At 40.4% G+C, this 26,478-nt stretch overlaps 1 protein-coding gene and 1 pseudogene across 2 annotated transcripts in view; one reads left to right on the forward strand and one right to left on the reverse strand.

Moving 5' to 3' along the window:
* SLCO5A1 (solute carrier organic anion transporter family, member 5A1) overlaps positions 1–26,478 on the reverse strand; it is a 159,343-nt gene that overhangs the window by 114,019 nt on the left and 18,846 nt on the right. The gene's annotated exons all lie outside the window — the stretch shown is intronic.
* Positions 9,494–13,074, forward strand: LOC105510937 (annotated as a pseudogene).

Here is a 26,478-nt window from a genome sequence, read left to right on the forward strand (position 1 = left end):
AAGTTAAACATACAGGCCAGGCACTGTGGCTCACGCCTGTAATCCCAGCACTTTGGGAGGCTAAGGCGGGTGGATCACCTGAGATCAGGAGTTTGAGACCAGCCTAGCCAACATGGTGAAACCCCATCTCTACTAAAAATACAAAAATTAGACAGGCATAGTGGTGTGTGCCTGTAATCCCCGCTACCCAGGAGGCTGTGACAGGAGAATCGCTGGAACCTGGGAGGCAGAGGCTACAGTAGCCAAGACTGTGCCACTGCACTCCAGCCTGGGCAACAGAGCAAGACTCAGTCTCAAAAAAGAGAAAGAAAAGAAAAAAGAAAGGAATTGGAAGGAAAGGGAAAAGGAAAGGAAAGGAAAGGAAAGAAAGAAGGAAGGAAGGAAGGAGAGAGAGAGAGAAAGAAAGGAAAGAAGAAAGAAAGAAAGAAAAAGAAAGAAAGAAACAAAGAAAGAAAGAAAAAAAGAAAGAGAAAGAAAGAAAGAAAAAGAAAGAAAAAGAAAGAAAGGAAAGAAAGAAAGGAAAGAAAGAAAGAAAGAAAGAAAGAAAGAAAGAAAGAAAGAAAGAAAGGAAAGAAAGAAAGAGGCATTTACCATATGACCCAGTAATTCCATTCTTAGATTACCCAAGATAAATTAAAATACATGTTCACACAACTAGTGCTAGAGGGCATCTCAAATGGTTTTGGGGGCAAGAAGGGGGTGGAGATTGCATAATGGCACAAGCAGACATTTTGGGTGATGGAAACATCATGATAGTAGTGGTAAATATAGGACTATAGATATTTGTCAAAGCGACCAAATTCTATACTTAAATTTAGTAAATCTTATTGTATGTTAAAATTACATCTCAATAAAATTGATGCAAAAAATATAATTATTGACATGTTAGTCTATGATAAATGCCTAACAGTGGTTCCAATAACTATAGACTTCAGGAGACAGAAAAGGAAGAAGAGAATGAATACTTATAAAGTGCTTCCTGCGTGCTTTTTAAACACAATAGTAACTCCTGCCAACAAGTTATCTGAAAGATAAGTTTAGTTACTTTGCACTTTGAAGAAGGTGTCTCATCTTTGAAGCAGAAAGAAATACACCCAATTCACAAAGCTAGTAAGCAGTAGATTCAAGCCCAAGTCTGTCTGACTTTGAAATCCAAATACTACTCTACACCCCATGGTTTCCCCATGTAATTTAAATACAGCCACAAATGAAATCACACTTTAACCCAACAAATATCAAAAGCAAACCATCCAAAAGAAATCAAACCACCATTGCTATTCTCCTAGCAGAAGGATATTAATATGTGCAACAGTCAAATAATACATAAGAAATCTCAACACCAAGTCCTAACCTTTTAAATAGAGAATCCTGAATAGTCATAGAAGCTATTATAATTTTCAGAGCTAAGTTATTATAGAGATGTTTGCATAAATACACTATGTGAAATTTTTAAATTTACTTACACATTTGATCAAATTCTCAAGGACATTTCTGGAGTAACCTCATCACTTATAGAGCATTAATTCTGAGGCCTGACTACAGATGATATAGTTATTATGTAATATTTAATAGTTCAAAATGGGAAGTTAATATACTTCTAAAAATACCAAAGAAACTAGTATATAAAAATGTCAACTGTGATCACCAAAAATTGCTTCTAGTTGTATCTAATTATCTCATACTCTCTTTAAGAGTTCTGCATTTCATATCAGGGATGGCCTGAATAAGTAACATTATTTCATACGTGGCAACTGTTTAGCTTATTGTCAATGATACAGATTTATCATGATCTTATAAACCTCATGATCCATCCAATCCCTCAATTTTTAACTACTTCCAGGAAGTTTCACCAATAGGCAAATATGCTGAGGGACAAAAAAACAAATACTAGGAGCATTTTAAAAATAATTATAAGCGTCCCTAGCAGGCTTCAGTGCTTAAGCTGCAACAATTAATGTGATGTATCAAATTTTCACAAGTGCAATGCATCTTTGCAGCTCATCTAATGGAGTTTGGGTAATACTATTCATTAGTAAGAACCCTTAGAAACAATTGTTTATTTTGTTCTCCCCAGGAAAGTGATCTTCTCATGATTTGGCAAATGTGGGTGCACACACACACACAACAACAACAACTTAACAGTTGTTTTTGTAGTAATCTACAAAATGGACAGCTAAAGTACATATGTGGTCACCTAGAATCCCTTAAAAAATTATCTTGCGTAGAACTGTGTAGATAATTGAGGAAAATGATGTCTATGTCAAATATTTGGAGAAAGCTCTAAATTAATGAATACTTTGATAACTTAAACAGCCTGAAAGAAATTAAGTAAAAGCCTTGACAATTCAGTCTAAGAAAATAGAGAATAGTTAAGGATCCATTCCAAAATTTTGGAAGAAAGAGTGAAGATGCATTTAAATGTTATTAGATTGAATTTGCAAAGCTGTCTGCATGGCAGAAGGCAACGGAACCCCTTTGTAACCTAGGGCTGAGCAGCTGCCTCCTGCTGACTTGTCCTCATCCATTCCCTACAAATGCAGCCAGAGTCCCACATCATCACCCACAGGATGAAATCAGAAGGAGCCTTACCTCATTTCAACTCGTGGCATCTAACACTGACACATCAACCTCTTCTTACAAAGAGTAACATTATTCTTTCCAACTTCTGATACATTTCTGACCAATCAAGATTCAGACCTGTACGTGCCCTAAATTGACATATCATTTTCCTTTTCCCCCAATTGGAAATGCTTCAAATATATAACTTTCTCTTTATGCCACATGATCGTTGCAATTGAGTAGTATCCGGCCACTGACCCGAAAGAAGCAGTTAGTTTTGCAGACAGCCCTAGTTATCAGCATCTGCATGTGCTTATGCACCATGGCAATTAATCAAGGTTGCCCGGATTGGATGATAACATGACTTCAGGTCCACAATCTCTCAGCCTAAACCCTTAAAGCTGGATGTGTCTTGGAATTAAGATTTTTTCACATTTTACAAAAGTAAAATGGTGCCTGAGGCTGTATGTTATGTAACATCTCAATGAAGTCCGGAATGGCATTCCAAAATCAAGCACACTAATATTTCTGCAACAAACGAATGAGTATTCACACTAAGTATGATTTTGAAAATAGCCACAAATCAGGTCAGATTAGGCTTTGCCATCACGTGAGTTGTGAACTAACTATTGGATCTCAAAGCTTTTAGCTGAATATAGAAGTAATAGCAGAGGAATAGTAGCAGTGGAAAATCATTATGAGAACTGGTATATGCAAACAGATGCCAGGCACTAGCTATACATGATCTCCTTAATCTCCCCAACAACCTTGAGGTCAAAACTACTTTCAAGAGACTGTTTTACACAAACTGACTTAAAAACACTCTTTTTACAAGGTACGTGATATATAAATGTTTTAAACCCCTCTCCCAAATCATGAATCAAACCCAATATTGTTATTAGCCCATTCTTTTATTGGCTTTCTCATTTTGAATGACATTTCTGTTCCTGATTATAGGATTTTAATCTCATTAGAGTCCTACATAACAAATCCAGAGGTAGATTTAAAAGAAAAAAATCACACAATTTCAAATTATTTCAGGAAGGCAACCCTGAGATTATTCACTAGTTCAGCAACTCAAACCAAAATTACACACTGGCAATTACCCCATTAAGGAGCTTTGCTTCCTTTAGTGAAGTATGATTATCCCATAAGTATGAAATTTACGTTTACTCTACCATTATGGGGGAAAACTTGATTTAAAAAAAAATAAAAGACTGTACAAGAGCTCAAGGTGTTAGTACGGAATTGGATGGTAATCTGCTGAGTCTAGGACTTGTATACTGAGACCTGTGAAAATCTCATTACTTACCTTAGCCCACCATCCCCATATGCAGCTCAAGTGGCCCTCAGTCTTCCTAGCTGTGTATTGTACATTTAACTTATTAATTTGGATTCAGACTCATCCAAATCATGCCAACTCAGCTTGCAAACTCCTTGCCCAGATTACATCTTGTGGAGGTTTTATAAACATATTACTCCAAGAATTACTAACATCATAGTATATGAGGCTAGAGTGATATGATAATCACCCCTCATATCTCCAGTAAACAATTCACTCCAACAACCTTGGTATAAACTGATTATACATATAATTATCATTTTTAATGTTCGTCTTGTTCAAACAATGAATTAGATACTATAACAGTGTAATGCATTAGCATTTTATTCTTTAAGACGCTTCCCTACTGTGTACCTTAATTAAGGAACAAGGAAAGCGTCCCAACTAAATTTATAGTCTTAGCATAATCTAAAATTATCTTCTCACAAATATGAAAGTCTTTGCTATTGCAAATGTCCTAGGTTGAGTTCCTTCAGAAGCCAAACCTAAAAGATTTGAATGCAAGTAATTTGGCATGATTCTGGAATCCATGTCTACTGTGCTTAAGGATACCACACCCTGTGCTGATTCATCTAAATGCTATCTGTCTCTGAAATATCCCCAAACATATGTATTTATTCCACACACATAGTCATCGGTTTCAGTATTGTGTGTGTGTTCATTCCCCAAGAAACAGAATGCATTCCCAAGCAGTAAAACTGGCCCAGGACACAACACTGTGCCTCTTGGCTAATGGGCCTTAGCTACTATAGAGCACCATCACCTTCAGCCAAACTACCAAAGCTAATATGTCTCCATATTGTTGGTTTCTCTTTTGTCCATGTATTTTGTGTTTTGTAAACAATTTTGACCCATACTGTCTCAAAAATCAGTATGCAAGTAAGAGTGCTGGATGTGCGACAAAAATTAAAACCTAGGTGAATCAACCTGAACACTGAAAGGCAAGAAGTTTTAGCTCCCTAGGCAAGAAGTTTTATCTCCCTTGAGGCATCATCAAGTAAGTGGTCAAAGACAGTAAGAGTCTTCTATGTGGAATCATAAAAAGAGCTCAAATACACAGAAAGAGAATGAAACAGTGGTTACCACCTGCTGGGTGGGGGAGTGGTCAGGGAATGGGAAATGTAGGTCAAAGAATTCAAAATAGCAGATGGGTATGATGAGCAAGTTTAGACATCTATCGTACAGCATGAGAACTAAAGTTAATAAAATTATATTGCATATCCGAGTTTTTTGTTAAATAAGTGGATTTTAGCTGCTGTCTTATCACAAAGAATTAACTATCTGAGATGATAGATATGTTCATCTCCTTCACTACTATAACCTTTCTACTATCTATTAATATATGTATCTCACAACATGTTGCAAACCTCAAATATATACAATAAAGAGTATTTTAAAATAATAAAAATATTGATAGTACAACAGGCTGACTATAGTCAATAATAACTTAATTGTACATTTTAAAATAACTAAAAGAGTGTAATTGGGCCAGGGATTACGCCTGTAATCCCAGCACTTTGGGAGGCCGAGGAGGGTGGATCACAAGGTCAGAAGTTCGAGACCAGCCTGGACAATATGGTGAAACCCCGTCTCTACCAAAAATACAAAAATTAGCAGGGCATGGTGGCAGATGCCTGTAATCCCAGCTACTCGGGAGGCTGAGGCAGAAGAATCACTTGAACCCAGGAGGTATGGTTGCAGTGAGCAGAGGTCATGCCACTGCACTCCAGCCTGGGAGACAGAGCAAGACTCCTTCTCAAAAAAAAAAAAGAAAGAAAGAAGGAAAAGTGTAATTGGAGTGTTTGTAACTCAAAGGATAAATGCTTGAGGAGATGAATACCCCATTCTCCATGATGTGCTTATTTTACACTGCATGCCTGTACCAAAGCATCTCACATATCCCACAAATATATATACCTACTATGTACCCACAAAAATTAAACATTAAAAAAGTAATAATAATAATAAATACTAAAAAAGTGGGAGAAACATATTTGTAACATTTATCTCACCTAAAGACCTAATATTCCTAACAAATTTTAACTATTAAAATTGAGGAAAGAGAGCTAGGTGTGGTGGCACACACGTGTAGTCCCAGCTACTTGGGAGGCTGAGCTGGGAGACTCACTTGAGCCCAGGAGTGTGAGCCTTCAGTGAGCTCTGCTTGTGCCTGTGAATAGCCATGGCATTACAGCCTAGGCAATCTAATGAGACCCTATCTCTAAAATAAAAATAAATAGAGGAAAGAAACTATGATACATGCACACATCAAAATAATATGCAGCTTTAAACTACAATAAACAAGAGCAGTATAAACTAAAAGCAAAAAGAATAAAGGGCAGTGAAGGTGAAGATCAGCAGTCACATGGGATTCGTGAAGGGAGCCTGCTGACATTCTGAGGGCATCATAAACAGACTGCAGCCCAGGAAGACTGAGCAACAGCTGGGTGAGTAGAACCAGAAAGAACAAAGGCCAGAGGCACATCATGACTTCAGGGGATTTGAAGAGAACAGAGAGCTGTTGCCAGGACTGCCATTGTACAAACAGCATATTCCCTTCCAATGTTACTTACATAGAAAGAAGGAAGGGAGGAAGGAAGGGAGGGAGGAATGGAGGGAGGAGGAGAGAAAGGAAGGGAGGGAGGAGGGAAAAGAATAAAGGCCTGGAATTTCCCCATTCTGCTGGCTGTCACAGGGTGCAGAGCTGAGGCTTCCTCTGTTCTTGCACCCTAAAGGTCCTCTGATCACATCCCCTTGCTCTCTCATTCTTGGCTAGCTGAGCTCCCATCACCACCCACCACCTGAGTGTTCTAGGGTACATTTCAAAGGTGCAGAAACTGGGGCCAAGAACACACACAGAGCCATCTCAGCATAATCACTCTGCAGGGACAGAGAAACATGAAACCTCTGCAAAACCAGAATGGCAGCAATCACGATCATATGAGTAGACACTGTAAATCCAAGACATGGATGTACTGAGTCAGGAGACAAGAGATTTGAGGGAGGGATACTATATTGTTAAATTACAGTCATTAAAAATTGTGCTTTGTTTGTTTAGAAGAAAAATATTAAATTCATGACAAATATTTAATACATTTAAAATTATCTGAGATGTAATGTTTCCCTCCTTCCAAGTCTGCAGTGCTGCTCTGCAGTTTTCATTTAACACAGCAAGTTCACACCTTGTGGCAGAGGCTGTGTTAGGTACTGAGATCATGGACACGACTGAGAAATAGTAACTTCCCTCAAGGAGCCCAGAGTCCAGTGGGACAGCATCCAGGTCATTAATAACAGAAGCATTTGCTCTGAAACTAGGATTTTACTAATTGGAGTTTTATTTCATTTTTAAAATCCTATACACAAGAATTTAAAGACTTTCTCTAATAAGTGAATTACAGAAAGCTTGCTTTGGGAGATATTCAAGCAAATATTGATCTGACCATTAAAAGAAGCTCAGACTATCAGGATAAACAACGTTATAAATAGTAAAGTCAAAACAAAGTCAACAAGGAAAAGATCCAAGTCAAAATTCTGTCTTTGCTTTTAAATAAAATGAAGTATTTTTATTCTAGCATCTATTTTTATCAAATATTAGATATATTAATTCATCTGTCAATATCCTAGCTATTACCCATCTTCTTCTGTAAAGCATTGGGGTGTTAGAAAATGTAAGCACCCTTAGAAATAGTATAATTTAGTTGGAGAGAAGAAACAGACAACAGAAATGTTAAAAGATATAGATTAACAACATTTCAACATAAGAAAATCTCAAGTCAGTATGTGATTAATGGCCAAACGGAGCAGGGCTATTGCAATTTACGAAGGAAAAAAAATGAACATTTCAGACGAGTGTATATTTAAGCAAGATTTTGAAGGACAAGTAAAATTTGGACATAAAGGAAGCAGGAGGGCAAAAGTGCTACTGTACAGAAGTATGGTAGGAAAAGACCATAAATAAGGTAAGTGGTGAATTATTTGAGAGAGCAGAGATTGAGTAATGTGGACAGCTTTCAATGTCGAGCCAGGAAGTTGGATTTTATCCTCATCAATGGGGAATGTAAGGAGCCTCTGCTAGTGTTTCAGCAAAGGAATGATATAAGGTGGTATTTTAAGAGCATTCGTCTGGCTTTACTATGCAAGAATTAAAAGGAAGTCAATGGATAAGAAAAACCCAATAGTCCAGACGTGAAGTGGTAAGGATGAGAAGTAGGTTGGGACAGTGGACAGTCGTGTGAGAGGTTTAGGAGAAAAGATTCATAAGACTTGATAAGTTATTAGAGACCAGGAGATTCACTGGTCTCAGCAACAGGTGGCCAAGGGGAAAAAAGAAATCATTAATGAAATTAAAAAGTCAAGATGGAAGATGTTTCAAAGAGGGTAAAAGCTAATGGAAGTAGGTCATAAAACTGAGGTAAAAGCACTAATCATAGGACTTAATGTAGTGAGTGGTATACACTCTTTGGGAAAAAAATCGTAGTAAATACAGTGTTTTTGGGGGATTTGGGGGCATTTTTATTTTGTTTTGTTTTGTTGCTGCTGTTGTTTTTTAGATGGAATCTCACTCTCTGCCCAGGCTGGATGGAGTGCAGTGGCATGATCTTGGCTCACTACAGCCTCTGCCTCCTGGGTTCAAGCGATTTTCCTGCCTCAGCCTCCCAAGTATCTGGGACTACAGGCATGCACCACCACACCCAACCACTTTTTTTGTGTTTTTAGTGGAAACGGGCTTTCACCATACTGGCCAGGCTGGTCTCAAACTCCTGATCTCAAGTGATCCACCTGCCTCGGCCTCTCAAAGTGCTGGGATTACAGGCATGAGCCATTGTGCCCAGCCAATATACTGTTTTTAAATAATATTTTTTTCCTAACTATAAAGTAACTTAAGTTCAGTGCACACAAATTTGGTATCAAAAAAAAATCCAAAGAAATAAAAGTCATTCAGAATCCTACTACCCAGAGATGGCTACTTTCACAGATGTCTATCCTTTGAGTCTTTTTGTCTTTTTTTTCCCATGTCAATAAAAATAATAGAGCCGACATGGGGGCTCATGCCTATAATCTCAACACTTTGGAAGGCTGAGGCAGATGGATCAGCCTTGGCCTATCCTCTTGAGGTCAGGAGTTTGAGACCAGCCTGGCCAACATGGCAAAACCCCTCTCTACTAAAAATACAAAAATTAGCTGAGTGTGGTGGCATGTGCCTGTAATCCCAGCTACTCAGGAGGCTGAGGCATGAGAATCACTTGAACCCAGGAGGCAAAGGTTGCAGTGAGCTGAGATCGCCCCACTGCACTCCAGCCTGGGTGACAGAGTGAGACTCTGTCTCTAAATAAATAAATAAATAAATAAAATTTTTTAAAATGAGTGGGAAAGGGAGTAGAGGAGAGAGAAGAATGGCTAAGATTTATTGACTGCCTATTACATTCCAAGCATTAGTCTAAGGTCTTGACATATATTAACAGTTATTCTTTGAAACAATTCTATGAGCTAGATAATATTACTATCCCTTTATGCAGATGGAGAAACCAGGGCCCAGAGAGATAAAGTTTGCTGAAGCTGCCTCACTTGTTGTGAGGTAAGCAAGCAGCAGACATGGCACCCTCTGGGAGTCATGGTTTCCCTGGCAGTCCTGGTGCTATTGCTTTGGAGGACATGGAAAGAAACAGCACAGGTGGCAGAGAGAGGTATGCATTATCATGGATGAGAACTGAAGACAGTTGCTGGAAGGAGACTGGATGATAGAATTTTGTGCCCTGTGGTACCCCGCTTGTCAAAAGCTTCCACCAGAATGGGAAAGTTTTGCTGAATGGGGAGAAGTTCTTGAGGTTAATGTAGCAAAAGTAGATGTCACAGGGCAGCCAGGACTGAGTAGACAGTTCATCATAACTGTTCTCCTACTATTTATCATTGTAAAGATGGTGAACTTAGACACCATCAGGGTCCAAGGACTAAGAAGGGCTTTAGAAACTTTATAAGTGATGAAGAGTGGAAGAGTATTGAACCAATTCCATCATGGTTTGGTTCAGGTTCTTTCCTGATGAGCAGTATGTCAGCACTCTCAGCACTCTATGTGGATCAGGATTTGCCATGCTATTTTACTGAAGGCCTTAGATTACTGGTTTGGAAATTGTATACAGTTTTTGCTTTAGCAATTCTGCTTTCAGGGCTGTTTTTAGGACTCTTTATGGTATTTGTGTCAGATTGCCTTTGTCCTTCAAAAAGACGCAGACTACAGCCATACTTGTTACATTAGTTCATTCTTGCACTGCTCTAAAGAAATATCTGAGACTGGGTAATTTATAAAGAGAAGAGGCTTAAGTGGCTCACCGTTCTGCAAGCTGTACAGGAAGCATGACAGCTTCTGCTCAGCTTTGGGGGAGGCCTCAGGAAACTTACCATTGTGGCAAAAGGCAAGGGGGAAGTTGGTTCTTCTCATAGCCCGAGCAGGAAGAAGAGAGAGAGGGAAGAGGTGCTATACACTTTTAAACAACCAAATCTCACAATAACTCACTCAGTCTCTATCATGAGAACAGCACTGAGGGGATGGTGCTAAACTATTAATGAGGGACAACCCCTGTGATCCAATTACTTCCCACCAGGCCCCACCTCCAACATTGGGGATTACAATTCGGCATGAGATTTGGGCGAGGACACAGATCCAAGCCATATCACTCAACCTCTGGCCCTTCCCAAATCTCACATCCTTCTCACATTGCAAAATACAACTATCCCTTTCCAACAGTCCCCTCAAAGTCTTAACTTATTCCAGCATTAACTCAAAAGTCCAAAATCCAAAGTCTCATCTGAGACAAGGCAAGTCCCTTTGGCCTATGAGCCTGTAAAATCAAAAACAAGTCAGTAACTTCCAAGACGCAATAGGATACAGGAATTGGGTAAATACTCCCATTCCAAAAGAGATAAATTCAGTAAAAGGGGCTTCAGACCCCTTACAAGTCCAACAAGTCCGAAATCCAACAGGGCAGGCATTAAATCATAAGCTTCAAAAGAATCTCCTTTGACTCCATGTCCCACATCCAAGGCACTCTGATGCAAGGGGTGGGCTCCCAAGGCCTTGGGCAGCTCTGCCCTGTGACTTTAAAGGGTTCAGTCCCCAAAGCTGCTCTCATGGACTGGCATTGAGTGCCTGTGGCTTTTCCAGGATGAGGGTGCAAGATGACAGTGGATCCACCATTCTGGGGTCTGGAGGATGGTGACCCTCTTCTCACAGCTCCAGTAGGCAGTGCCCCAATGGGGACTTCATGTAGGGACTGCAACCCCACATTTCTCCTCTGCACTGCCCTAGTAAACAGTCTCCATGAGGGCTTCAACCCTGCAGCAGGCTTCTACCTGGACATTCAGGCTTTACCATACATCCTCTGAAATCTAGGTGGAGGTTCCCAAGCCTCAGCTCTTGTGCTCTGTGCACCAACAGGGTTAACACTGCATGGAAGCCTCCAAGGCTGACAGCTTACACCCTCTGAAGCATCGACCCAAACTGTACCTGGGATCTTTTGAGCCATGGCTGAAGTTGGAGCAGCTGGGATGTGAAAAGTAGTGTCCCGAGATTGTGCAGGGCAGGGGGCCCTGGGTCTGACCCATGAAATCACTCTTCCCTTGTAGGCCTCTGGGCCGGTGATGGGAGGAGCTGTCATGAAGGCCTCTGAAGTGCCTTCAAGGCCTTCTTCCCATTGTCTTATCTATTAAAATTTGTCTTACTTTTAACTATGCAAATTTATCCATCCTGACTGAATTCCTCCCCAGAAAATGAGGGGTTTTTTTTTCTATCACATGGCCAGGCTGCAAGTTTACCAAACTTTTGTGTTCTGCTTCCTTTTTAAATATAAATTCCAGGGCTGGGTGCAGTGGCTCACACCCGTAATCACAGCATTTTGGTAGGCTGAGGCAGGAGGATCACTTGAAACCAGGAATTCGAGACCAGCCTGAGCAACGCAGTAAGACCCTGCCTCTACTAAAAATACAAGAAAATTAGCCAGGCATGCTGGTGTATGCCTATAAACCCATCTACTCAGGAGGCTGTGGTGGGAGAATCACCTGAGCCTGGGAGGCAGAGGTCTGCAGTGAGCCATGATCATGTCACTGCACTCCAACCTGGAGAACAAAGCAATATTCTGTCTCAAACATTATATATATATATATTCAAGTTTCAGGTCATTTTTTTTGCACACACATATAAGCATAAAACGTTAGAAGCAGCCAGGCCATATCTTGAACACTTTGCTGATTAGAAGTGACTCCCACTAGATACCCTAAATCATCTCTCTCAAGTTCAAAGTTCCACAGATTCCTAGAGCAGAGGCACAATGTAGCCAGACTCTTCGCTAATGCATAGCAAAAGTGACCTTTACTCTAGTTTCTAATAAGTTCCTTATCTCCACCTGAGACCTCATCAGCCTGGACTTTATTGTACATACCACTATTGGCATTTTGGTCACAACCATTTAACAAGTCTCTAGGAAGTTCCAAACTTTCCATTATCTTCCTGTCTTCTTCTGAGCCTTCCACACTCTTTCAACCTCTACCTATTACCCAGCTCTAAAGTCACTTCTACATTTGCAGGTATCTGTATGGGAATGCCCCACTCCTCAGTACCAATTTTCTGTATTAGTCCTTTCTTGTACCACTCTAGAGAAATACCTGAAACTGCATAATTTATAAAGAAAAGAGGTTTAATTGGTTCATGGTTCTACAGGCTGTACAGGAAGCATGACGGCTTCTGTTTGGCTTCTGAGAAGGCCTCAGGAAAGTTACAATACAGGCAAAGGCAAAGGGGAAGCTGGAACTTCACATGGCCGATGCGGGAGGAAGAGAGAGAGGGAAGCGGTGCTACACACTTTTAAATAACCAGATCTCATGATAACTCACCCACTCACTATCACAAGAACACCACAGAGTGGATGGTGTTAAATCATCCATGAGTGGCCACCCCCATGATTTAATCACCTCCCACCAAGCTCCACCTCCAACACTAGGGATTACAATTTGACATGAGAGTTGGGCGGGGACACAGATCCAAGCCATAGCACCAGTCCAAAAATCTATTACCAGAATCTTCTCAATCTTTTAACAACGTGGAGGAGGAATGAAAGGTAGATGAAGAAGTTTCCAAAGAGGAAGCTGAAAGTAAAGAAGGAATAAAGAAAGGCTTTCCATAGAATACGATAAATTGGCCATGGATAAATCCTAATTTTTTATAGTTATCTTAATATTATGATTTTGACAAAAATAGAAGATTAATCATTTCTTTTGGTTTGAAGTGAAATGTTACTTGCTTGTATACATATTGCAGGGCTCAGACTAGACTGTCATTAGATTGAGAGTCTACATTCAGAACATAAAAGCACTAAGTATAAAAGTTTGAAATATGATTTAAGCACAGTGTGGTGGTTTAAATAGTTTAACTTTTGAAAAAACACTGCCAAGCAGTGTGTTTGTTTAATAATAACCTGTTTCAAGTCTGAGTTTTGAAAATTTATATTTTACAAGTATTATATTATTGGAGGTATTTAAAAAGCTTACTTTAGAGAAAAAGATTTCTCATCTAGTACAGTTTTTCTTCGTTTCACTGTATGAAAAGAAGAAGATACTTCCCACAAATAAAAATAAATATTCCACAAATGGGAACTTTGCCCATTGTCTCAAGAAGTGTGTATTTCAATAACAACTCTGTGGTCTTTTTAGAGATATAATCAAATTTTTTTCATACTTTTAGATTATGCAGCTAACAAAAACTACATTACATTAATTATAGTTTTCTACACACAATAATGCAGGATACGCTATTGATTTAAGAAGTTTTTATTTGTCTGTAATATTCTCTTGATTCCTATAAAGGTTTTATTAATCCATTCTCCCACTGTTATAAGAACTTACCTGAGACTGAGTAATTTATAAAGGAAAAGGGTTTAATTAACTCACAGTTCAGCATGGCAGGGGCGGTCTCAAGAAACTTACAATCATGACAGAAGGGTAAGCAAAAATGTCCTTCTTCACATGGCAACAGCAAAGAGAGGTACTGAGAACTCACTATCGTAAGAACAGCATGAGGATAACCAACGATTCAATTACCTTCCACCCGGTCCTTCCCAAAACGTGTGGGGATTATGGGAACTACAATTTAAGATGAGATTTGGGTGGGGACACAGCCAAACCATATCAAAGGTTGATTTCCTTTTTTGTATTTTTCTTATTTGCCATGGATTCCATTTTTTATTTTTCAAATTAGATAATAATTTCCTGAAAATATTTTTCATGTTTTGGTAAATGGTATTTTTTGTTGTTGTTTCAAACTAAAGTTTACTGAAAGATCCATCAAATTGAGCTATCTGTTGATAATTTGAATTCTGGTCACCTATTTAAGGTTTTACATTATTGTGCTGAACTTCTATTTGAACTTTTTTCTTTTTTCTTTTTTGGACGTAAAGGTGAACATTCCTGATTTATCTGATTTGGAAAAGCCTTGGTATTTTACATTCTGAAAATTCACAAATGCTTGACTTTTTTTTTTTTTTTTTTTTTTGAGAAAAGGTCTTGCTCTGTCACTCAGGCTGGAATGCAGTAGCACAATCACAGATCACTGCAGCCTTGACCTCCCAGGAGAAGGAGGAGGAGAGGCCTGCCCAAACTAGCATACTGCCTCTTGCATGATATGCGTTATAGCTTATACCAGTTTGAACAGATAACAATGGAACACATTCATTCATTCATTCTTTAGCCAAGTCTCTAAACTTTGCTAGTCTATATGAACAGCAGAATTCCTAGGGAAAATCTCACCAAAGGACTACCAACTGGCATCTTTTCTTTAATATATTTATTTACCAGATGGCTGCTCTCCCTTTGATTCATTGGGATTTCTCAACTTATTGAATCCAGTAGTCAGCATAGGCTACATTATGCTGCAGTAACAAGCAGGCTTAAATATCTTAGGGTTTATAATCACGAAGGTTTATTCCTTGGTCACAATTCATAATCCATTCAAGGGTCATCTGGGATATCTGCTCCATGACTTCTGATTCCAGAACCCAGGTTGATGACACCAGAATGTTACCACCCCTGTGACAGAGGAAAAGGGTGTTCCCCTGGCAGTTAAGTGTTCTGGCCTGGATATATCCCTTGCAGAACTACATGGGACTGTTTGTCTAGAATTTGTTACATGGCCCCATCCAACCCCAAGGGGACCAGAAAGTACATTCCTACCCTGGGCCCAGAATGAGGAGAACCCACACTTGTGAACAGACAATAATGGAACTTATACACCTTCACTCTTTCTTTAAACAATCCCCAAACTCTGTTGCTCTATAGGAACAGCAGAATTCCTTAGGAAAATCTCACCAAAGAGCTCCCAACTGGCATCTTCTCTTTAACATAATTATTTACCACGACTTTACCTTACCTATACACAGCTCACATCCTAAGTCCTCAGAACCCTCAGGTCCCTGTCACACTTTGACCAAGATTCTATTGCTAACATCCCTTCAAGGCAACAGTTATCAAATATAGATATTTTAAATTAGTAGAGCTGTAAAGACCTTAAGGAATATTTGGATCCCTCCTATAGATAAAGAAAAATCAATCCAAAGTAACTCGTATAGCTAGTAAAAAACTAAAATCCAAGAGTCTTTTTTTTCCTAATTATTTCCTCAACAATTCCTTGGAAAGCAAACAAGAAAAAGATAGATTTCACCTGTTGTGAGATTTACTGTTTGTATTCAAATCAGCTATGAATTTCATAAAAATGGAAATCAATGCTAAAATATTTTACAGCAAAGTACATTACCATAGATCTTAGTCTTTCTCCGTTGCTTCTTTTTTTTTTTTTTAACCAACATTTTATGATTTAGAGTTTTACATCCTCTGACAGATTTTATTTTAATTACTTGTCTGGGAAGTATATTCATTTGAAAGCAAAAATAACCTAGATGGTGGTATTTGATGAATGTATTTATGTGAATCTCCCAGTGCTTTTCCTTTGGCTTAACTGACACAAGACTCCCAAGTCAAAAAAAATCAGTAGTCGCTCACCCAGAGTGACTCCAGGATCCTCAGAGAGCAAACAGTGCAATCTCCCATTTTGTGAATCTCCACATTCACAAAATGCAAAAGCAAAGTCTCAAACCTCATCTTCCACCTCCAAACTCAGTGTTCCTTCCACTGCCTCATGTCGCCTCAAGCTTTATTATTTGAAACAGGCTATTTCATTTCTCTGTTCCTCAGTTTTCTCAGTTAGAAAATGAGAGAGTAGGACTTGCTAGATCAAGATTTCCCAAATGCATTTCAAAGAACATCAGTCTGCGAGGTGATTGAGGGAGTAAGTTTCATGGTCATGTAAATTTGAGAAAAAAATACCTTATCCTTCTCCTGGAGATTAATAATGGGGATCAGCACAATAAAAACCTTAGGAAAATTCTTCAATAAAGAAAAACATTTCATGTCAGCCTGATGCAGTGGCTCACACCTATAATCCCAGCACTTTGGGAGGCCGAGGTGGGAGGATTGCTTGAGTCCAGGAGTTCAAGACCAGCCTGGGCAACACAGTGAGACCTCATCTCTACAAAAATAATGAACAGAATTAGCCAGGCTGGTGGTACATGCCTGCATTCCCGGTTACTCAGGAGGAGGAGGTGGGAGGATCACTTGAACCCTGGAGGTCAAGGCTGCAGTGAGCTAGGATTGCACCTACAGCTTGCTCTATAGCCTGAGCAACAGAGCAAGACCCTGTTTCAAAAAAAAAAAAAAACTAACAAAAAAAAAAAGTTTTGATGTTGTTGAAACGAACATTTCCTGAACGTATCTGGTCACAGGAATATTTTTGTGTGTGACTCTTACCAACATTCTGCCGCCCGCTCTGACCACTCTCCCTGCCTCAACTCCCAGTAAGACCAGCCTCTTCCTGCTGAGGCTCCAACACACCAAACACCTTCCTACCTCACGCCTTTACCCCTGTCACTCCTCTCCCTGGAGGCCTCATCTCCTTGAAGAGATCCTCCCTGGCCACCACTCTCCTACAAAGAGACCTACTTTGTTTGCTTTTTCTTCATAGCCCTTATCCCAGACAAACATTGCATGATGTATGTTTGCCTCTTGCACCAGCATAGAGGCTCCCTGAGGCAAGAACTTCATCTTGTGCATCAGCATAACCTCCAGCACCCACAGCTCTGTCTGAGAAAAATATTTGTTGAATGAATTAATTAATGAACCAATCAATGAAGCCTGTGAGCTTCATGTTCTATAGAATATACAGTATTATTGGCTGGGCACAGTGGCTCACACCTGTAATCCCAGACCAGCCTGGGAAACATGGTGAAACCCTGTCTCTACTAAAAACACAAAAAATTGGCCGGGTGCAGTAGCTCACACTTGTAATCCTAGCACTTTGGGAGGCCAAGGTGGGTTGATCATCTAAGGTCAAGAGTTCGAGATCAGCCTGGCCAACATGGTGAAACCCCATGTCTACTAAAAATACAAAAAATTATCTAAGCATGGTGGCATATGCTTGTAACCCCAACTACTTGGGAGGCTGAGGCAGGAGAATCACTTAAACCTGGGAGGCAGAGGTTGCCGTGAGCCAAGACCACGCCACTACCCTGTAGCCTGGGTAACAAACTAAGACTGTATCTCAGAAAAAAAAAAAAAAATTAGCCGGGCATAGTGCCGGGTGCCTGTAATCCCAGCTACTTGGGAGGCTAAGGCAGGAGAATGGCTTGTGAGCTGAGATCGTGCCACTGCACTTTGTTTCAAAAAGAAAAAAAAATGAAGTCTTGTTAGCAAACCAGTGATATTAGCATAGCATCACCTGAACCCTTTTTAGAAATGCAAATTATCAGCTTCCCTCTACCTTCTTGGAGTGGAGCCCAACAATCTGGGTTTGAACAAGCCCTTCAGGTGATTCTGAAGCTCAGTAAAGTGTATAGCTGGGCGTGGTGCCTCACACCTGTAAACCCAACAATTTGGGAGACCAAGGTGGAAAAATTGCTTAGGTCAGCAGTTCAAGACCACCTGGGCAACATAGCAAGATTCTGCGTCTACAAAATTGAAAAATTAGGCTGAAGCTGGAGGGTCACTTGAGCCCCAGAGTTTGAGGGTACAGTGAGCTATGATCATGCCACTACACTTCCGCCTGGGTGACAGAGCAAGACTCTGTCTCTAAAAAATAAATAAATAAAATAAAGTTTGAGTTCCACACTCCCTTCCTCACCTCTCCACTGGGGAAGGGGATAGGAAAGGAAGAAATCTCAAAGAGCAGCCAAGAAGAAATGTTGAAAAATAAGAATTCTAACTACAGGAAAAGAAGGTTAGGAGAGAGTTGCCTTCCTTGTGGGAGCAAGCGAGAGACCATGCAAAAATTAAGTCTGACTAGATATATGTGAGTTTTTCACTGCCCTCTGAGGCTAGACATTAGAATTCTCAAGAAAGAGCATAAGATAAAATCAGTCTTGTAAGCAAGACATTTTTGCTAACATCTAAAATCTATACCTTAAAAATTACCCAAGTTGTAAGCTTTTTGTATTTTGGTTTTTGTTGTTGTTGTTGTTGTTTGTTGTTGTTGTTTTTTGAGAAGGAGTCTCACTCTGTCACCCAGGCTGTAGTACAGTGGCGTGATCTCAGCTCACTGCAACCTCCACCTCCCGGGTTCAAGCAATTCTCCTGCCTCAGTCTCCCAAGTAGCTAGAATTGTAGGCATGGGTCACCATGCCTCTGGTTAATTTTTGTATTTTTAGTAAAGGCGGGGTTTCACCATGTTGCCCAGGCTGTTCTCAAACTCCTGACCTCAGGTGATCCACCCGCCTTGGCCTCCCAAAGTGCTGGGATTACAGGCATGAGCCACCGTGGCCAGCTGCTTCTTGTAGTTTCTGAGTTTATTTATTTCTCTGATGCTCTTATTAGTATTTGTGTATGCCTTTTTCAGCATGCCAAGGAAAACAAAGGGAAGGTGGTTGGTTATCTGTTTTGGTTATTAGCACACCAAGCAGGAGGCTACCCACTCCACCTTACACCTAGGAGGTGAACACGGAAATTGTGCTGAAATAAAAGTGAGACATTCCAAGGGAGAGGGGAACACACATGTCAGAGTCCTATTCATGAGTTTCTCACCCAACCTGCAGGCCGGGCTCCTGACAGAGAAACCTTGACACTTCTGGATTCTCCTGGATGAAAGAAGAAGGTGAGCTCTAACAACTCCCTGTGCTTTATTAAGATAAATATGTTCACAAGCCAGGTGTTAACTCCTTCCTCTTATCAGAGAATGACAGTCGTCATTCAGGTTTGGGTGATCCTATCGGCAGCAATGATTGAGCATAAAAAGTGATGGAGTGCACATCCGAGATAACTAAGAATCACTATTCTCCATTGAAGCAGAAGGTGACAGGCTGTGTTCCAAAAGATTGTCTGACACGAGCCACACCCTGCCAGCCACTAGTCTACTGGACAACTAGCAACCAACCTTTTTAAAACACAGCTTGGAGCAAAGGAGGATTTCTAAAACAAACCAAAAAACTCTCATGGGTAAATCCCAATGGCTACTCTAATGTTCTCAAATAAATTGCTACTGGCTCCCCAGAAATCCCCCAGGAGGGAGAGAGAAGAGAGGAAGCAACTTCGGTTCCTTTTCCCCAAGACTCAAATGGGCTTCAGTAGAACCTATGATCCCAAGATAAGAGCTATTTCTAGTTTCACTCAAGAAACCACTCAATTTGAAACCACTCAATTACATTAAATGTATTAAATATGTATATAAAGTATATTAAAGTTATATTAAAACTAGGCAGAGGGCAAATATACAATGAATTATGGCGTGAGAATTCTTCATGCCAACTTTTATGGAATTCCAAACAGGTTTGGAATTTCCTGCAGGTATAAAATTACAAAAAGCACTTAGATTGCCAAACCAGGCCACAGCAGTCGACTCAACATACAATGGTATACACCAGAATTCCAATATGCACTAGAAATACAGCCCCCTTCTCCCACTTACCAGCATCCAGACGTTTCTCTTCATATAGTACACCTGCTAGGAAAAATGGAACAAGTCCCACAGCAGCGTTGGGGAGGCTCAGGGTCCTAGATCACAGAAGTTTCCAAATCGTGGAGGTTGGTATAAGAAGCGAAGCATGGCAGACGAGAAGCATAATTAAGGAAGACTAAGCCATAGTCATTCCTTTGAAAGGAAACTTGTTTCTCAGTAGGATTTCTCCAAGACAATAGTTTCCAAACTTAACAGATCAACAGGATCATCTGGATGCTTTTAAAAAATGCAGATTCTAGATTCTAGAGCGTGACCACAGTCCTACTAAATTAGACTCCCCCAAACCCCACCAGAGGAAGGTCCATGAATGTGCAATTTGAAGGATGTGCCTCAGATGATTATGATGTTCATACATGTGTAAACATCCAAGCTAGGGTTTTTGATATCAGAATCGTGGATTAACATTACACACTACGCATCACAGTTCTCAAGCATCCTTTAAGCCTTGGCTTACACATCGATTCCTCTTAATGATCTTCCTATTTAAGCACCCCTCCCCAAATGCAATATATAGTTTCCTTGATTTATAGTGAAATAGGCCATGGAATAAGAAAAACAACACCAGGTGGCCATGGATGATTGAGGAAAACGCCCAACACCAGGTGGCCATGGGTGATAGGTGGCCATGGGTAATTGAGAAAAACACCCAATGTTCCCGGAATTCAAACAGAAAAACAATTCCAGGAAAACCCCCCATGCGTACAAGCCCCAATCATCTCGCGCCCTAAAGCTTTGTTTGAATTTCGCGCCTTGTTTGAATTTGTGGTGTTTTGCCTTTATAAGCAGCTTGTCACCAACGCTCGGGGTTCCCTTGGCCATCTTTGTGCACGGGGGACCCTAGCGCGCTAGAAATAAAAGTGTCTCTCTGCTGTGATTTCGGTGTCGAGTGGTCCCTCGCGGCGACCCCTGCCCAGAGCGGGACTCTATCGGGGCTTCCAACAATAGCACTTGCCCTGATTTGTAATTCCTTATTGTTTAGTTGTGTATTGTTTGTCTTCACATGAGAGTCTAAGTTCTACCAAGGCAGTCCTGCTTCCTGCTAGGACCCGGCATCTAACCCAGAGCATGTGTATATCATCTTTGGTGAATGAAAGTACACTGAAGCCATTGATCTTGTTACATCTTATCTCCACGTGTATAACATAGGTGGTGTAGAAGTTATTATGCCTAAATTGATGAGGTGAACCAGAACAGTTGAGTGGCTCAAGACTGCAGAGGAGCAAGTGCAGGAGTAAGCCTAACATCCAGGCTCAGGCTTCCGGATCTACCTCCACTCCCTTCCCACTATCTCACCTACCTCCCTTTAGAGAATATCAAACCTTGGCTCCAGTTTATCAATATCAAACTCGCTGAAGAGCTGGTGCCTATGTCTCAAGGTCTTATATTTATTTGCCTGGCATACAATTGTGCAACTCAGAAGCATAAGACCCCAGGAGCTTCTGGACAAACCTTGAACACATTCTATGCATTTAACAAAGAAATTATAAACACGATGTAGAGTGGGAAAACAGAAGTTCATTAGAAAATTTTGGCTAATACTGCCTAAGCAGTTTATAGATTCAATGCTATTCCTACCAAACTACCAATGACATTCTTCACAGAACCAGAAAAAACTACTTTAAAATTCATATGGAACCAAAAAAGAGCTTGATTAGCCCAGGCAATCCTAAGCAAAAAGAACAAAACTGGAGGCATCATATTACCTGATCTCAAATGGTACTACAGGGCAATGGAAACTCGAAAGACAGAGAGAACCATTTACTGGCCACATCTGTGATCAATAAGAAATAAACATCTGGAATTAGAATATACATGTGTAAGAGTTTTTTTACATTTCATTTTATTTTTAATTGACAAATAATAATTGTATACATGTGTGGGGTACAATGCAATGTTTTGATGCATGTACACATTGTGGAATGATTAAGTCAGGATAATTAGCATACCTATTGTCTCAAATACTTATCATTTCCTTGTGGTACAGCATTTAAAATCCTTTCTTTTTGTTATTTTGAGATATACAATACATTATTGTTAACTACAGTCACCAAGCTGTGTAATCAGACACCAAAACGTATTCCTCTTGTTTAACCAAAGTTCTGTACCCGTTAACCAGCGCCTCCCCTTTCCCCGTCCACTCCTGGCCCTCTCCCACACAGCCTCTGAAACCACCACTCTACTCTCTACTGCTATGAGTTTGACTTTTTTAGATTCCATATATAAGTGAGCTCATGTAGTATTTGTTTCTCCTAACCTGGCTTATTTCACTTAATATAATGTCCGCTAGGTTCATCCGTGTTGTCACAAATGACAGAATTTCCTGGTGTTTAAGGCTGCATAGCATTTCATTGTGTATTTATACACTGTCCCACATTTTAAAATCCATTCATCCGTTGATGAACACTTAAGTTGTTTCCATGTCTTGGCTATTGTGAATAGATGTGTGAGGTTTTTTTTTTTTAATGAAAGCTTTTTTTTTTAACTTTTATTTTAGATTCAGGAGTACATGCGCAGGTTTGTTACACATTGTAAACTTGTATCATGGAGATTTGCTGTACAGATTATTTCATCACCCAGGTATTAGCCTAGTATCCATTGGTTGTTTTTCCTGATCCTCTCTCTCTCTCCTCCCACCCTCCACCCTCCAAAAGGCCCCAGTGTGTGTTGTTCCTCTCTATATCCATGTGTTCTCATTGTTTAGCTCCCACTTATAAGTGAGAACATGCACTATTTAGTTTTCTATTCCTGTGTTAGTTTGCTAAGGATAATGGCCTCCAGCTCCATCCATGTTCCTGCAAAGGACATGATTTTTTCTTTTTTATGGCTGCATAGTATTCCATGGTATATATGCACCACATTTTCTTTATCCAGTCTATCACTGATGGACATTTAAGTTGATTCCACGTCTTTGCTATTGTGAATAGTGCTACAATGAACGTACAAGTGCATTTGTCTTTATAATAGAACAATTCATATTCTTTTGAGTTTATACCCAGTAATGAGATTGCTGGGTCAAATGGTATTTTTGTCTTTAAGTCTTTGAAGAATCACCATGATGTGTGAGATTTTAATGGATAAATATGTTCCTGAAAGCTACATACCAAGTCTAAACTTTGACAATCATAACTAAAGGACCCAAGCGTGGTGGCTCATGCCTGTAATCCCAGCACTTTGGGAGGCCGAGGTGGGTGGATCACCTGAGGTCAGGAGTTTGAGACCAGCCTGACCAACATGATGAAACCCCGTCTCTACTAAAAATACAAAATTAGTCAGGCATGCTGGCGCGCGCCTGTAATCCCAGTTACTCGGGAGGCTGAGGCAGGAGAATCACTTGAACCTGGGAGGAAGAGGTTGCGGTGAGCCGAGATAGCACCATTAAACTCCAGCCTGGACAGGAGCACAACACTCTCTCTAAACAAATAAATAAATAAAGGAATTCATGATAAAGCAAAAGACTTTGTTGCAATGTAAAAAGTTTACCTTTCCTCCTGAAAAAAAAAGTATGTATTTTAAGTTTTCATTTTTATATATCAGTTTTTCTTAAAGCAAGACAAGCTTAAAGGTTCAAAATTGAAACAGCATAATCGGAAATCAACTGATTAATAAAAATGCACAATAATCAACATGAATTTTTAGCCAAATAACTCAGATAGAGTGACAATTTATCTTTTAAGTATCTGAAAAGATATCAACACCAAAGAGGAAAACAAATATTTCTTTTTTAACTTAAATACAATTGCCAACGAAATGTGCGAATGTTTTGTATGGCACCTAAATTTTAAAAAGAAAAAAGGACAAGCAAGTCATTCGAATACAGTCAAATTTTCCAAAAGAAAATTTGAAAAGATTTACAATCCTTTGAGTCATTTAAAAGCAGCTTGGTCAGAACATTTAAGCACCCTGACTCCCCAAGGCTACCTACAAGATGATGATTGTAATCACCATACAATCGCTATTATGCCAACTTTATTATTATGATGATGATGCTATCTTTCATGCATGGAGATACAGCTACTGACCTAAGGAGTGTGGTATGTGTGTGTGTGTGTGTGTGTGTGTGTGTGTGTGTGTGTTTTGAGAGGAGAGAAAAAGGAAGGAGTACTTTTTTTGCTTTGGTTGTGTTTTGTTCTTTGCTAGGATGGGTGAGCATTGCTCTACTACCTGCCTCCTGGAGATCGGTAGCATCATTTGCAAGCTGACAGACAAGACGAGAGCAGGGGAATATGGAGCACAACAATGGGGACTGACTCACACATAACTCGTGGTCATGATCACAAGTCTCACTAACATTGTACTATGCCTAACCCAGTGAGGTCTCCAGCTACAGGGGCAAGATAACCCCCACTGAGAATTATAGCTATGTACAGTAAAGCACCAGTGCATGGCTTAAACATCTGATTTCCATGCCAGGACAAAAAGTTTCCAGTGCCCCAGGCACAGGTGGGGGTTCTGAGAGCTTGAGGAGACACTGCATTTAGTGGAACTGGCCATGCTGGAAGGTAGAGCCAATGCAGATCAAAGCACAGCTTCCTGAAAATGCCGCAGTTAGGATCCAAGAAAATAGCGCACTAGCATCTGTAGGGACTAGGCTGGGAGATGGAAGTGAGGTCCCCGGCAGTGGACATAAGCAGCAGGGCAAAGCAAGATGGTGGAGGAGTGAGGGTAAGAAACAGAGCCTCCAGAGGTCTTCTGAGCCACTGTAAAGCTGTTATCATAGCCTGAGGCCTAAAAGTGGACAGAAAGGAAGCTGGAGGGGTGCTGTTCCAGCTCCCGCAGTAAAGACAGAAGAAAGCCAAATTCTAACAAACACTGACCACTCAGCAAGTATGTGATATCATGGCATGAATGACGTTGACCAATTCCAGGAATCCAAACTTTATTTCAGACATCGCTTTCAACTTTTCAGGCAAAATATTTTATAAAAGTAATTAAGTAGAAAAATCAATTAATGAGGTCTTAATTTCCTTTCTTTGCCCATACAAACTCTGAATGGAGCACCAATAGACAATAAACTCACTACAGTTAGATAGAGAAGGAAGAACAAGAGACTTTAATAGTAACTTACAAACTGTAATTTGACCTTGGATAAATAAGAATTAAAAGAAATCTAAAATTTCCTGCTCCGGCTGCAGCAAGGTTGATATTTCTGGAAGACACTATGAAACAACCCGTGAAAATGCTTTGTGGCCATTTCTTCTGCTGGTTTTTTTTTCAGTCTACATCCCCAAACAAAATACACACAGACATTCGCAAGCACACCCATGAACACAGACTCTGTGCCTCTATGAGAGAAGTTAAGCAAAAAGGCCTATATCTGCATTTCCAGGGCATTGGCTCTCTGCTCCTTTATTCAATCCATCCCACCTTCCCACTTCTAATAAACTGCATGAGCCAACGTCTCAGCAGGCAGACTATCTGTGAAAGTTCCAGACCCACTCCAGGAACCACAAAGGGCTGTGGAGTTATTCCCATATGCAACCAGATCTTGCCGGCTGGAGACACAACCAGAGATTTTAAAGTTCAGAACTGGATAGAGAAAACATAAAGATAGCCCGTGAGCTTCCGTGTTTAGGGCTACCTCCCTACACTCCTCAGCAATTAAACTTGATTACAACCAACAGTGCCTGTCTTAATTACCAGAAGCCCATAGCAAGAGCATCTCATGAGGAAGCTATTTATAACCTGAAAGCTTTGTCTTCTTTCTCCAGTGTCACTCTTTGCTTTGTAGGGGAGCTCTCAACAGAATCTCCACACACAAGGAAGCAGAGATTCCATGCATCCTTATGGGGGATGGGGTGGATGCCTAATGGAGAGGCTCGGCCCAGCCAAGAAGACTCTGGTGTAATGAAGCCCACATTTCTTGTGCCTCTTGGCTCAGGGTCAACCAAACACACAGCACCCAAGCAAGAGTAGTCAACATGGGCGTACTGAGCAAGCTTATCCTGTGAGGCAGGCAACCCGTTCAGAAAAGCCACAAGAAGAGCTGTACCCTGCCAGCGAAAATGAAAGCTAACACCACTCCCTTCCTGAACAGAATTAAATTTTAAAAGTAATGACAGACCACATTTTTGAGTGTTTAACCATGTGCCAGGCCAGGCCGTGTTTTAAGTGCATCCTGAGCACTGGCCCACATGATCCCTGCATTAACAGAGGCAGGATTGGGCACAGAGAGGTCACAGAAGCTGCCCCAGGTTGCACCACTGTCCAGGACAAAGTGGGAATTCAAACCCAGGCGGCTGGACCCCAGGGGCCACCCTCTTAACAAGATTCAACTACTTCGAGTATGCTAGCATCTGGATCTAGGCCACAGTAGGTTCAGAAGAAACCAGAGTATAGTTTTGAGAAGACCCTTTGCAGCCCTCTCATTCAATTCCATCCATTGACAAATGTGAAAACTGAAACCCAGAGATGTCAAGTGACTTGCTAGAGGTCACGAAGCTCACAGATCATCTTAAGTCATCCAGAATAAATGGTGCTAAAGAAATCCTCAAACTAGATCTTAAAGCCCTTGGGGATCAGGAGGTACTTCTCTTTTTTT

The sequence above is a fragment of the Colobus angolensis genome, unplaced genomic scaffold (genome assembly GCF_000951035.1).
Source record: "Colobus angolensis palliatus isolate OR3802 unplaced genomic scaffold, Cang.pa_1.0 Scaffold194, whole genome shotgun sequence".
NCBI lineage: Eukaryota > Metazoa > Chordata > Mammalia > Primates > Cercopithecidae > Colobus > Colobus angolensis.